Below are 12586 nucleotides of genomic sequence, written 5' to 3' on the forward strand. Positions count from 1 at the left end.
AACAAAAAAAACCCTATACCAACACATTTATACCAACGATATTATAGGATCTGTTGTTTATCCCACCTCCCACCTCCCGCACTTAAAGCTAACCTCCTTGTCCCTAAGGATGATTAAAAAAAACTCCTCGTCGCCTATGGCGCTTAGAGCCAACCTCCTCTCCCTAAAATAAATCAAACCACCCCATACCCGCACCCCCCATCAATACCTCGCCCGCCATCTCTCTCCCCCGATTCCCCTCTTTCCCATCTACTCCCTCCGTTCCTAAATACTTGTCTTTCTAGGCATTTCAACAAGTGACTACATACGGAGCAAAATGAGTGAATCTACACTCTAAAATATGTCTACATACATCCGTATGTAGTAGTCATTTGAAATGTCTAGAAAGACAATTATTTAGGAACGGAGGGAGAATCTTCCATTGCGGCCGCCGCCACCTTCAATTCTGCCTAGATCCGGCGCTGTCCCGCGACGTCGCTCATAGGTCAGGCTCCCCCTCAGTGCACTCGTCCTATATTCTTCCTTGGCGACGTCCTCCATGCCACTGCATGCGTCCTGCAGTGCTAGTCGACACGGATTGCCGGCGCAGCTCGCTCGCCTCTGTTTCGGAGGCCACTGCTCCGCGTCGCTGCTGCAGGCTCGGGCATGGATCTGAAACAAGCTGTGTGTAGGGTGATGCTCCCTTGTCTCGGTGCTGGCCGGCAGTGGAGACGGACCCGAGGTGAGAGTAGGATAGGGTGGAACTCCGGCCGTGTTCCTCAACTGCCAATTGGATCCCGCGCGTGCGGGTGGTTCTTGTGGCTCGCGAAGCCTTCAGCGGCGGTGGTGCCCCTTTTGGATTTATTTTGGCGCCCGGCGTGCTCAAGCTCTGGTGGTCTCGCGTGCGTTTGTCTACAGCTGCGTGCATGGTTGGCTCATGTGCATGTCTGATGTCTCTATGTGGTGCGTCCGTGCTAATTGAAAGTACAGCCATGTGACACTGATTGTTTGCTACTGCCACTGATTACTAGGCCGATGCTGCTCCTTAGTTCCTAACTTCCTATACAGTAGATAGAAGATGATTACCGCTGACACTGATTGTTTGCTATCGCCGCTGGTTGCTATTGCTGCTGCCGATGATTGCTGCTGATATTGCTTCTCCTTATATTAGTACCTATACAGTAGATGATATTCATTCCCAAATAAAAATATAGAAGATCTGTATGTTTTAAATTTCTTGCAAATTGAACGAACTACTTGTTATCTCTTCTCTAATCTTTCTCTTGATCAGATTCTCTTTTTTACTATCCATTGCAAAATTTACTCAATAATATGTACAATGCGTACAATAATAATCATGAAACCGTCTAGCTCCTTATTGAGTCCATGGCCCCTTTTTCCATGCAATGGTTAGTATTATTTTTTCCACCTGTATCTCATCATATGATTTTTTTCCCTTGCAATTTTTGTGCTTGCAAGATGTCAGCTAGCAGTCTATCAGTATCTAAACAATGCAGTAACCATGATGTTGGTATGAAACTGTCCTACAGGTCAGGTTTTGAACTGTTGAAAATAGATGCGCAGATTGATAAGATTGTGTTAAAATCATTAATTTGCCTTGGCTGATCATGTAAGGGATTAACTTTCTTTATTGGCGTGCAGCTTCAGGGGCAGATGGAAATGTATAGCTTATGACATAATCACAGAAAGTCGGGCAACCCATTCGCTTACTTGATAAATCCTCCCCTGGTTCAGTCCACTAAGGTGTCCATTTCCTTATCTCCTCCTCATGACGCAGCATTCTTATTTATTCCATATCCTTAATTTTTACACTAACTAGTCCAGCAAGTCTTTGTTAGTTAAGTGTGCCAGTATATGTCTATTTTTTTCGATCATAACTTTTGTACATGCCTATATTTTGTAGATTCATATAGGTATTGATATTCAGGTATTCAATGCATGACAAATGATACATGATTAGGGAGCTGAATTGTGACCAAAGATCAAATCCTCTTGGGCATATGATATTCTACATTGGCAGGAAAGGCACATGGGCAGTGTTTCTTATAACTGGGTAAGTACTGACATAGAATTGTTCATCCATTAGTTAGGTTTGCTATTATTCATATTGTTCAGCCATTACATAGGTCGCCCCTGATGCTTTTTTCTTAAATATATATTCAGCTTATTGATAGGTTGGTCTTGAAAAATTAAATATTACCACATTAAATTATTTTATTTCCCTGTAAACACCTTGGATCCTACCTTCTCTAGAAACAAAACTCCACTACTTTTTCCTAAAAAAGACCAAATCTAAAGAAGTGTTTCTTTTTCATGTTGTTTCTTCTACTAGTTCTAAGAGTCTTATTCTTGAATCTTGATTGAGAAATTATAATGTGACATTGTAGTTCTCAGGTAACTATGAATTATTTTGTGATGTAGATTAGTTAATGACTTTGAGCTGTTGGCATTGAGTTCTTTTCTCCTAATACGTCATAGCAAGCATGAGCAGTACGTGGGTAATCGTGACACTAAACTAGTTAGTGCTGAGACCTTTAGAAAACGGAAATATCCAATTTTGTATAGTCGATATTATTGCTTGCCTACTCATCATTTAGTTGGTTGTTGAATGCATATCATTCTTGATATAATATAATCTATGGATAATTGTTAGTAGTGAATACATGCCGCTGGCTGTTCGCAGTGAACATGCACACTGGATTGGTCAAAGATAATCAGTGTTTTAACATGTCCTCCTAAGTCATTTGTTACACATACATAATATTATTTCTTCTCCCCCAACAATCTTTTCTTGCACACTTTGTAATTTTTATGTGGATCCTTTTATGTACAATACATATTATGTTTATTTTTAAACTTCATTTAGAATTTATGCCTAAATAGTATTATGATTTTTCTTTGTAGGTGAGAATTTCAATACAAGATGATTACTTAGAGCTTGGAGAACGTATGATGGTTCTTGGTACTTGGAGGAAAAACAAGACAATTCTCTGAATGTTTAGAAATTTTATATTTTGTTTTATTTTATTTTTCGAAGGAAGTGATGTACTCCTAATTGATGATACTTCCATTGTAATGTAACAGATTGTTCCATTGAATCAATATATCATTTTCATTTCTACTCTATCGAATTTTACTAAAGTTCTACCTTGTATTGCCATTCAAACTACCTACTGCTACAAATGATTATATATGGAGGTTATTCTATTTTATAAGCACCAATGCATAGAACAACAGTGTTATAAATGATTATATATGGAGGTTATTCTATTTTGCAAGCACCAACGCATAGAAGCGTTGCATGAATACGTTGTTGCTTTGCAACACATTATTTCCCAGATCACCAACAGATCTATATACGTTGTTGTAGACCCTTGCAACGCCACCAATGACAACACATATGAATCCGTTGGTGTAGACCTTTGCAACGTTTATGCGGACAAACGACAACGCATCCATGCGTTGCAATAGGGTGGTTCTTATTGTAGCGCGCCGATCGAGATCTGGATCGGGCTCGACGCCTCGTCGCCCATCGCCGCCGCCCGAAGCTCATCGCCACCATCACCTCCGACGCCGCTGCTCGGAGCTCACCGTCCGTGTGCCTCCTCGCCTCCTCATCCCCCTCCTCGCTGGACGCCGTCGATGCACGCCACCCCACCGTTGCACCACCGCCTCGACCTTGTCGTCATCCCCGTCCTCCTCCTCGAGATCGCTGCCATTCCCCTACACCGTCCATGAGTGCCTCCCTCTCTCGCCCTCCCCGTCGCCCGTTCCGGCCACCGCGCCGTCCCGTGCTCGCTGTCGTCCTAGGCCCGCGGGCACCACCCCGCTCGCGCCCTGCGCACCCCACAGGCGCCCCGCCAGGCACTCCCTGGCCTTGGCCGCGCGCGAAGCAACCCCTCCCCCGCTCGCGTCTGCCTTGACCTCGCCCTGGTCGCCTATGTCCCGTGGCTCCGTTGTAGTCGCCGCCTTTTTTTGCTGCCCCTGGTCGCCCCGTTGGCCGCCGGCGCCCTGCCGCCCGCGTGGCCCCGCTGCTCTCTCGCCGCAGCTGGCCCCTTCACCGCACCTGCCATCGACCCATGACCACCTCACACGCGCGCCCCTGCCCGCGACTCGCCTCGCTCACTCTGCCACCACACGCCCTCGCGAGATCATGCCGCGCCTGCCTCCGGCCACCGGCGTGGCCGTCGCCCTACTAGCCGCTCGACCCCACCTCAACGCCGCCCTGGATCGCCGTCGCCGGCCGCCATGGCCATAGGCACTGCAACGCCCAATCGGGTGCGCCCCCGTGGCTAGCGCCCGTTCGGGCTACACCCGCTAACACCCCGCCCCGCTAGGCCTATGGGCCTATGGCCAACGGGCCCCACGCCCCAGAACATTAATAATAATAAAAAGAAAAGACAAAAATATAATTAATTAATTAATTAACTTAACCTAATTAATCTGTTAATTAAACTAATTATCTTGGTTAATTAGTTAACAGTCAATGACAGTGGGACCCACATGTCAGTTTGACTAAGTCAACTGACTGCTTGACTGCTAACATCATCATGACATCATGCTGACGTCATAATTGCATTTTTCTAATTAATTTAATTCTATTAATACTAAAAATGAATTTAAACAATGAAAATTAATATTAAATAATCCGTATCTCGAATGAAAATACTTTGTACATGAAAGTTGCTCAGAACGACGAGACGATCCGAATACCCAGTCCGTTCGTTCACCGCACGTCCCTAGCATAGCGAACATGCAACAGTCCACCTCCGGTTCATCTGTCTAAAAATATCAAACACCGGGAATACTTTCCCGGATGTTTCCCCCCTTCGCCGATAGCACCTAATACCACGTTAGGGCACACCTAGCACCGCTCATTGTCATGTCATGCATCGTCATGCATATGTTTACATTATATTTATTGTTTCTTCCCCTCTTCTCTCGTTAGACACCGAGACCGACGCCGCTGCTACCCAGTACGACTACGGTGTTGACGACCCCTCCTTCTCGACTGAGCTTCTAGGAAAGCAAACCCCCCTTGGTCATCCTGATATCGCCTATTCCTTCTCTCTAGTGCTTGCATTAGAGTAGTGTAGCATGTTACTACTTTCAGATAATCCTATTCTGCTGCATAGCCTGTCTTTGCTACTACTACTGTTACCTTTACGTGCAATCCTAAATGCTTAGTATAGGATGCTAGTTTATCATTAGTGGCCCTACATTCTTGTCCGTTTGCCATGCTATACTACCGGGCCGTGATCACTCGGGAGGTGATCATGGGTATGTACTTACATACATATTATATATGATACATGTGGTGACTAAAGTCGGGTCGGCTCGTAGAGTACCCGCGAGTGATTCATGGATTGGGGGCTGAAAGGACATTTGTCCCGACGTCTGCTACCTCTTGAGCTTGCATTGGTTTTTCCCTTGAAGTGGAAAGGGTGATGCAACAAAGTAGAGTAAGTATTTCCCTCAGATTTTGAGAACCAAGGTATCAATCCAGTAGGAGACAACGCACAAGCCACCGAATACCTGCACAAACAAACACTAACTTGCACCCAATGCGATAAAGGGGTTGTCAATCCCTTCACGGTTATTTGCAAAGTAAGATCTGATATAGATGGATAAACGGTAAAGTAATATTTTTGGTATTTTTGGTTTATGGAACGGGAAGAAAAGATTGCAAAGAAAGTAAATAGGAAACTAAAATTGTAGAATGGATACTTATACGATGGAAAGTAGACTCGGGGGCCATAGGTTTCACTAGAGACTTCTCTCAAGATAGAAAATATTACGATGGGTGAACAAATTACTGCCGAGCAATTGATAGAAAAGCGCAAAGTTATGATGATATCTAAGGCAATGATGTCACGGGAAACCACGGCCACCTATGGGACCAGAGGCCCCCTTGCTGGTTTGGCAGGGGGACATCGCGTTGCACAAAGAGCAGACGAGCGTGGGGCAGCACGACAAAGATCACACATGTACTTTTACCCAGGTTCGGGCCGTCGTGAGGCGTAAAACCCTAATCCTGCTTTGGTGGATTGATGGTAGAAGAGTGGTGGTGGAGCGTGGTACATGATACGTCTCCAACGTATCTATAATTTTTGATTGTTCCATGCTATTATATTATCAACCTTAGATGTTTTATATGCATTAATATGATAGTTTATATGATTTTTTGGACTAACCTATTAACCTAGAGCCTAGTGACAATTTCTGTTTTTTCCTTGTTTTTAACTATCGCAGAAAAGGAAAATCAACCAGAGTGCAATTAACCTGAAACTTCACGGAGATCACTTTTGGACCAGAAGAAGCCCACGGAGTACCAGAGGTGGGCCAGAAGAGTCCCAAGGCCACCACGAGGGTGGGGGGCGCGCCCTACCCCCTGGGCGTGCCCCCACCTCGTGCCCCCCCTGACCGACTTCTTTCGCCTATATATATCCATATACCCTAGAAACATCGGAGAACAGAATAGATCGGGAGTTCCGCCGCCAGAAGCCCCCGTAGCCACCGAAAACCAATCTAGACCCGTCCCGGCACCCTGCCGGAGGGGGGAATCCCTCTCCGGTGGCCATCTTCATCATCCCGGTGCTCTCCATGACGAGGAGGGAGTAGTTCTCCCTCGGGGCTGAGGGTATGTACCAGTAGCTATGTGTTTGATCTCTCTCTATCTCTCGTGTTCTTGAGGTGGTACGATCTTGATGTATCGCGAGCTTTGCTATTATAGTTGGATCTTATGATGTTTCTCCCCCTCTACTCTCTTGTGATGAATTGAGTTTTCCCTTTGAAGTTATATTATCGGATTGAGTCTTTAAGGATTTGAGAACACTTGATGTATGTCTTGCATGACTCTCCGGTAGAAACTTTGGGGCACTCTTTGAAGTTCTTTGTGTTGGTTGAATAGATGAATCTGAGATTGTGTGATGCATATCGTATAATCATGCCAATGGATACTTGAGGTGACATTGGAGTATCTAGGTGACATTAGGGTTTTGGTTGATTTGTGTCTTAAGGTGTTATTCTAGTACGAACTCTATGATAGATTGAACGGAAAGAATAGCTTCGTGTTATTTTACTACGGACTCTTAAATAGATCGATCAGAAAGGATAACTTTGAGGTGGTTTCGTACCCTACCATAATCTCTTTGTTTATTCTCCGCTATTAGCGACTTTGGAGTGACTCTTTGTTGCATGTTGAGGGATAGTTATATGATCCAAGTATGTTATTATTGTTGAGAGAACTTGCACTAGTGAAAGTATGAACCCTAGGCCTTGTTTCAACGCATTGCAATACTATTTATGCTCACTTTTATCATTAGTTACCTTGCTGTTTTTATATTTTCAGATTACCAAAACCTATATCTACCATCCATATTGCACTTGTATCACCATCTCTTCGCCGAACTAGTGCACCTACACAATTTACCATTGTATTGGGTGTGTTGGGAACACAAGATACTCTTTGTTATTTGGTTGCAGGGTTGTTTGATAGAGACCATCTTCATCCTACGCCTCCCAAGGATTGATAAACCTTAGGTCATCCACTTGAGGGAAATTTTCTACTGTCCTACAAACCTCTGCACTTGGAGGCCCAACAACGTCTACAAGAAGAAGGTTGTGTAGTAGACATCAAGCTCTTTTCTGGCGCCGTTGCCGGGGAGGTTAGCGCTTGAAGGTATATCTTTAGATCTTGCAATATCTATCATGAAAATAAGGATTCCTCATGTGCTTCATCTTTTTAATATCTATCATGAAAATAAGGATTCCGATAATTGTGCTCAAGTGCTAGAGGAAGAATGCATTAGAATGTTTGGCACTAAATCTTTGAATGATGAGTGTGATTGCAATGTTGTTAGTATGAATTCCTTGAATATCTATGATGCTAATGATATGCAAAGCCACAAGCTTGGGGAAGCTATGTTTGATGAAGGTGATATTTTTTGTCCCCCAAGTTTTGATGAGCAAATTTATTATGATGAAAGAATGCCTCCTATTTATGATGATTATATTGATGAAAGTGGATTTGTAGAGGTCATGACTTTATTTTGTGATGAATCCACTATTTCGGAAGAGGTTCCAATTGATTATGAGAACAAAGTTGCTACCTATGATGATTATTGTGATGACATGTATGCTATAAAGATTAATGATAACCATGAAACTTTTCATCATGATTTTAGTTTTCAATTGGATTATGCCTCACATGATAGTTATTTTGTTGAGTTTGCTCCCACTACTATTCGTGAGAAGAAGTTTGCTTATGTGGAGAGTAATAAAAATTCTATGCTTGTAGATCATGAAAAGAATGCTTTAGGTGCTGGTTATATTGTTGAACTCATTCATGATGCTACTGAAAATTATTATGAGGGAGCAATTTATGCTTGTAGGAATTGCAATAATATCAAGTTTCCTCTCTATGTGCTTAAAGTTTTGAAGTTATGCTTGTTTTGCCTTCCTATGCTAGTTGATTATTGTTCCCATAAGTTGTTTGCTCACAAAATCCCTATGCATAGTAAGTGGGTTAGACTTAAATGTTCTAGTGATATTCTTCATGATTCTCTCTTTATGTTACAATTCTTATCTTTTATGTGAGCATCATTGAAATCATCATGCCTAGCTAGGGGCGTTAAACGTTAGCGCTTGTTGGGAGGCAACCCAATTTTTATTTTTTCTTGATTTTTGTTCCTGTTTAGTAATAAATTAATCATCTATCCTTTGTTATAATTGTGTTTTTTATGTTTTAATTACTGTTTGTGCCAAGTAAAGCCTTTTGGATCTTCTTGGGTGATCGTTATTTGATCTTGCTGTAAAAAACAGAAAGTATGCGCTCACGAGAATAATTTTCATTTTTTACCAGAGAGCGATAAAATACCTATTCTACTTGGAATTAGATTAATAAACAAATTTCCTAGGACTTCCTAATTTCTCAGGATTTTTGGAGTTACAGAAGTATACGTTTGATACAGATTACTACAGACTGCTCTGTTTTGACAGGTTCTGTTTTCTATGTGTTGTTTGCTTATTTTGATGAATCTATGAGTAGTATCGGAGGGTATGAACCATAAGTTGGAATACAGTAGATATTACACCAATATGAATTTAGAATGAGTTCACAACAGTACCTAAGTGGTGATTTATTTTCTTATACTAACGGAGCTTACGAGTTTTCTGTTAAGTTTTGTGTTGTGAAGTTTTCAAGTTTTGGGTAAAGATTCGATGGACTATGGAATAAGGAGTGGCGAGAGCCTAAGCTTGGGTATGACCAAGGCACCCCAAGGGAATATTCAAGGACAACCAAGAGCCTAAGCTCCGGGATGCCCCAGAAGGCATCCCCTCTTTTGTCTTCGTTCATCGGTAACTTTACTTGGAGCTATATTTTTATTCACCACATGATATGTGTTTTGCTTGGAGAGTCAATTTATTTTGTTAGGATTTGCTTGCTGTTATTTATAACAATGTTTTGCATCTTTTATTTCAATAAAAGTGGCATTAATATCCTTTACTATGCCTATTTTACAAGTCCACATGTTGCTGTTTCAAAATAGAAAGTTTACCGCTGTTGCAAAAAATCCCTAGAAAATTCAGAATGTGATAAAATTTTGAAACATTTTTCATAATAATATCTGATAAATTTACTACAGTGGGAATTTTATTTCATAATTTTTGGAGGTAGGGAAGTATGGATGTTGCTGCACTCTTTACAGACTGTCCTGTTTAGGCAGATTGTTGTTATGTTTGCATTGTTTGCATATGTCTGCTTCTTTAATGATTCTATTTGAGGATAGGACTATTAAATATGCAGAGGAATTTAGTATGCAATGTTGAATAATAATTTTAGTGATTTTCTACAGTAGAGTATGATAAGGTTTTTGCATTGGTTGATACTAACTTATCTCACGAGTCCTTGTTGAGTTTTGTGTGGATGAAGGTTTTGAGATTTAGGGAGGCCGTGATATGAGAGGAATTAAGGAGACACAAAAGCTCAAGATTGTGGATGCCCAAGGCATCCCAAGATAATATTTCAAGAAGTCTCAAGCGTCTAAGCTTGGGGATGCCCCGGTTGGCATCCCACCTTTCTTCTTCAACAACTATCGATTAGTTTCGGTTGATCCTAAGTTTTTGCTTCTTCACATGATGTTTACCATTACTAGAATGTCATTTTAATTTGTTTTGCTTGCTGTTTGAATAAAATACCAAGATCTGAAATTCTTAAATGTTAGAGAGTCTTCACATAGTTGCATAATTATTCGACTACTCATTGATCTTCACTTATATCTTTCAGAGTAGTTTGTTGTTGCTCTAGTGCTTCACTTATATCTTTTTCGAGCACGGTGGTGGTTTTATTTTATAGAAATAGATGAACTCTCATGCTTCACTTATATTATTTTGAGAGTCTTTAGAACAGAATGGTAGTTTGCTTTGGTTATGAAACTAGTCCTAATATGATAGGCATCCAAGTGGGATATAATAAAAACTTTCATATAAAGTGCATTGAATACTATGAGAAGTTTGATACTTGATAATTGTTTTGAGATATGAAGATGGTGATATTAGAGTTATGCTAGTTGAGTAGTTGTGAACTTGAGAAATACTTGTGTTAAAGTTTGTGATTCCCGCAGCATGCACGTATGGTGAACCGTTATGTGATGAAGTCAGAGCATGATTTATTTATTGATTGTCTTCCTTATGAGTGGCGGTCGGGGACGAGCGATGGTCTTTTCCTACCAATCCATCCCCCTAGGAGCATGCGCGTAGTACTTTGTTTCGATAACTAATAGATTTTTGCAATAAGTATGTGAGTTCTTTATGACTAATGTTGAGTCCATGATTATACGCACTCTCACCCTTCCACCATTGCTAGCCTCTCTAGTATCGCGCAACTTTCGCCAGTACCATAAACCCACCATATATCTTCCTCAAAATAGCCACCATACCTACCTATTATGGCATTTCCATAGCCATTCCGAGATATATTGCCATGCAACTTTCCACCGTTCCGTTATTATGACACGCTTCATCATTGTCATATTGCTTTGCATGATCATGTAGTTGACATTGTATTTTTGGCAAAGCCACCATTCATAATTCTTTCATACATGGCACTCATGAGTCATTGCACATCCCGGTACACCGCCGGAGGCATTCATATAGAGTCATATTTTGTTCTAAGTATCGAGTTGTAATTCTTGAGTTGTAAGTAAATAAAAGTGTGATGATCATCATTATTAGAGCATTGTCCCAGTGAGGAAAGGATGATGGAGACTATGATTCCCCCACAAGTCGAGATGAGACTCCGGACGAAAAATAAAAAGAAAAACAAAAAAAGAGGCCATAAAAAAGAGAAGGCCCAAAAAAAGAACAAAAAAATGAGAGAAAAAGAGAGAAGGGGCAATGCTACTATCCTTTTACCACACTTGTGCTTCAAAGTAGCACCATGATCTTCATGATAGAGAGTCTCCTATGTTGTCACTTTCATATACTAGTGGGAATCTTTCATTATAGAACTTGGCTTGTATATTCCAATGATGGTCTTTCTCACAATGCCCTAGGTCTTCGTGAGCAGCGAGTTGGATGCACACCCACTTAGTTTCTTTTTGAGCTTTCATACACTTATAGCTCTAGTGCATCTGTTGCATGGCAATCCCTACTCACTCACATTGATATCTATTGATGGGCATCTCCATAGCCCGTTGATACGCCTAGTTGATGTGAGACTATCTTCTCCTTTTTGTCTTCTCCACGACCACCATTCTATTTCACCTATAGTGCTATGTCCATGGCTCATGCTCATATATTGCGTGAAGATTGAAAAAGTTTGAGAACATCAAAAGTATGAAACAATTGCTTGGCTTGTCATCGGGGTTGTGCATGATTTAAATATTTTGTGTGGTGAAGATAGAGCATAGCCAGACTATATGATTTTGTAGGGATAAATTTCTTTGGCCATGTTATTTTGAGAAGACACGATTACTTTGTTAGTATGCTTGAAGTATTATTATTTTCATGTCAATATTAAACTTTTGTCTTGAATCTTATGAATCTGAATATTCTTGCCACAATAAAGAAGATTACATGGATAAATATGTTAGGTAGCATTCCACATCAAAAATTCCGTTTTTACCATTTACCTACTCGAGGACGAGCAAGAATTAAGCTTGGGGATGCTTGATACGTCTCCAACGTATCTATAATTTTTGATTGTTCCATGCTATTATATTATCAACCTTGGATGTTTTATATGCATTAATATGCTATTTTATATGATTTTTGGGACTAACCTATTAACCTAGAGCCCAGTGCCAATTTCTGTTTTTTTCCTTGTTTTTAACTATCGCAGAAAAGGAAAATCAAACAGAGTCCAATTGACCTGAAACTTCACAGAGATCATTTTGGACCAGAAGAAGCCCACGGAGTACCGGAGGTGGGCCAGAAGAGTCCTGAGGCCACCACGAGGGTGGGGGCGCGCCCCCCGCCTCGTGGCCCCCCTGACCGACTTCTTTCGCCTATATATATATATCCATATACCCTAGAAACATCGGAGAACAGAAATAGATCAGGAGTTCCGCCGCCAAAAGCCTCC

Source organism: Triticum dicoccoides, chromosome 6A (assembly GCF_002162155.2).
Source record: "Triticum dicoccoides isolate Atlit2015 ecotype Zavitan chromosome 6A, WEW_v2.0, whole genome shotgun sequence".
Taxonomy (NCBI): Eukaryota; Viridiplantae; Streptophyta; class Magnoliopsida; order Poales; family Poaceae; genus Triticum; species Triticum dicoccoides.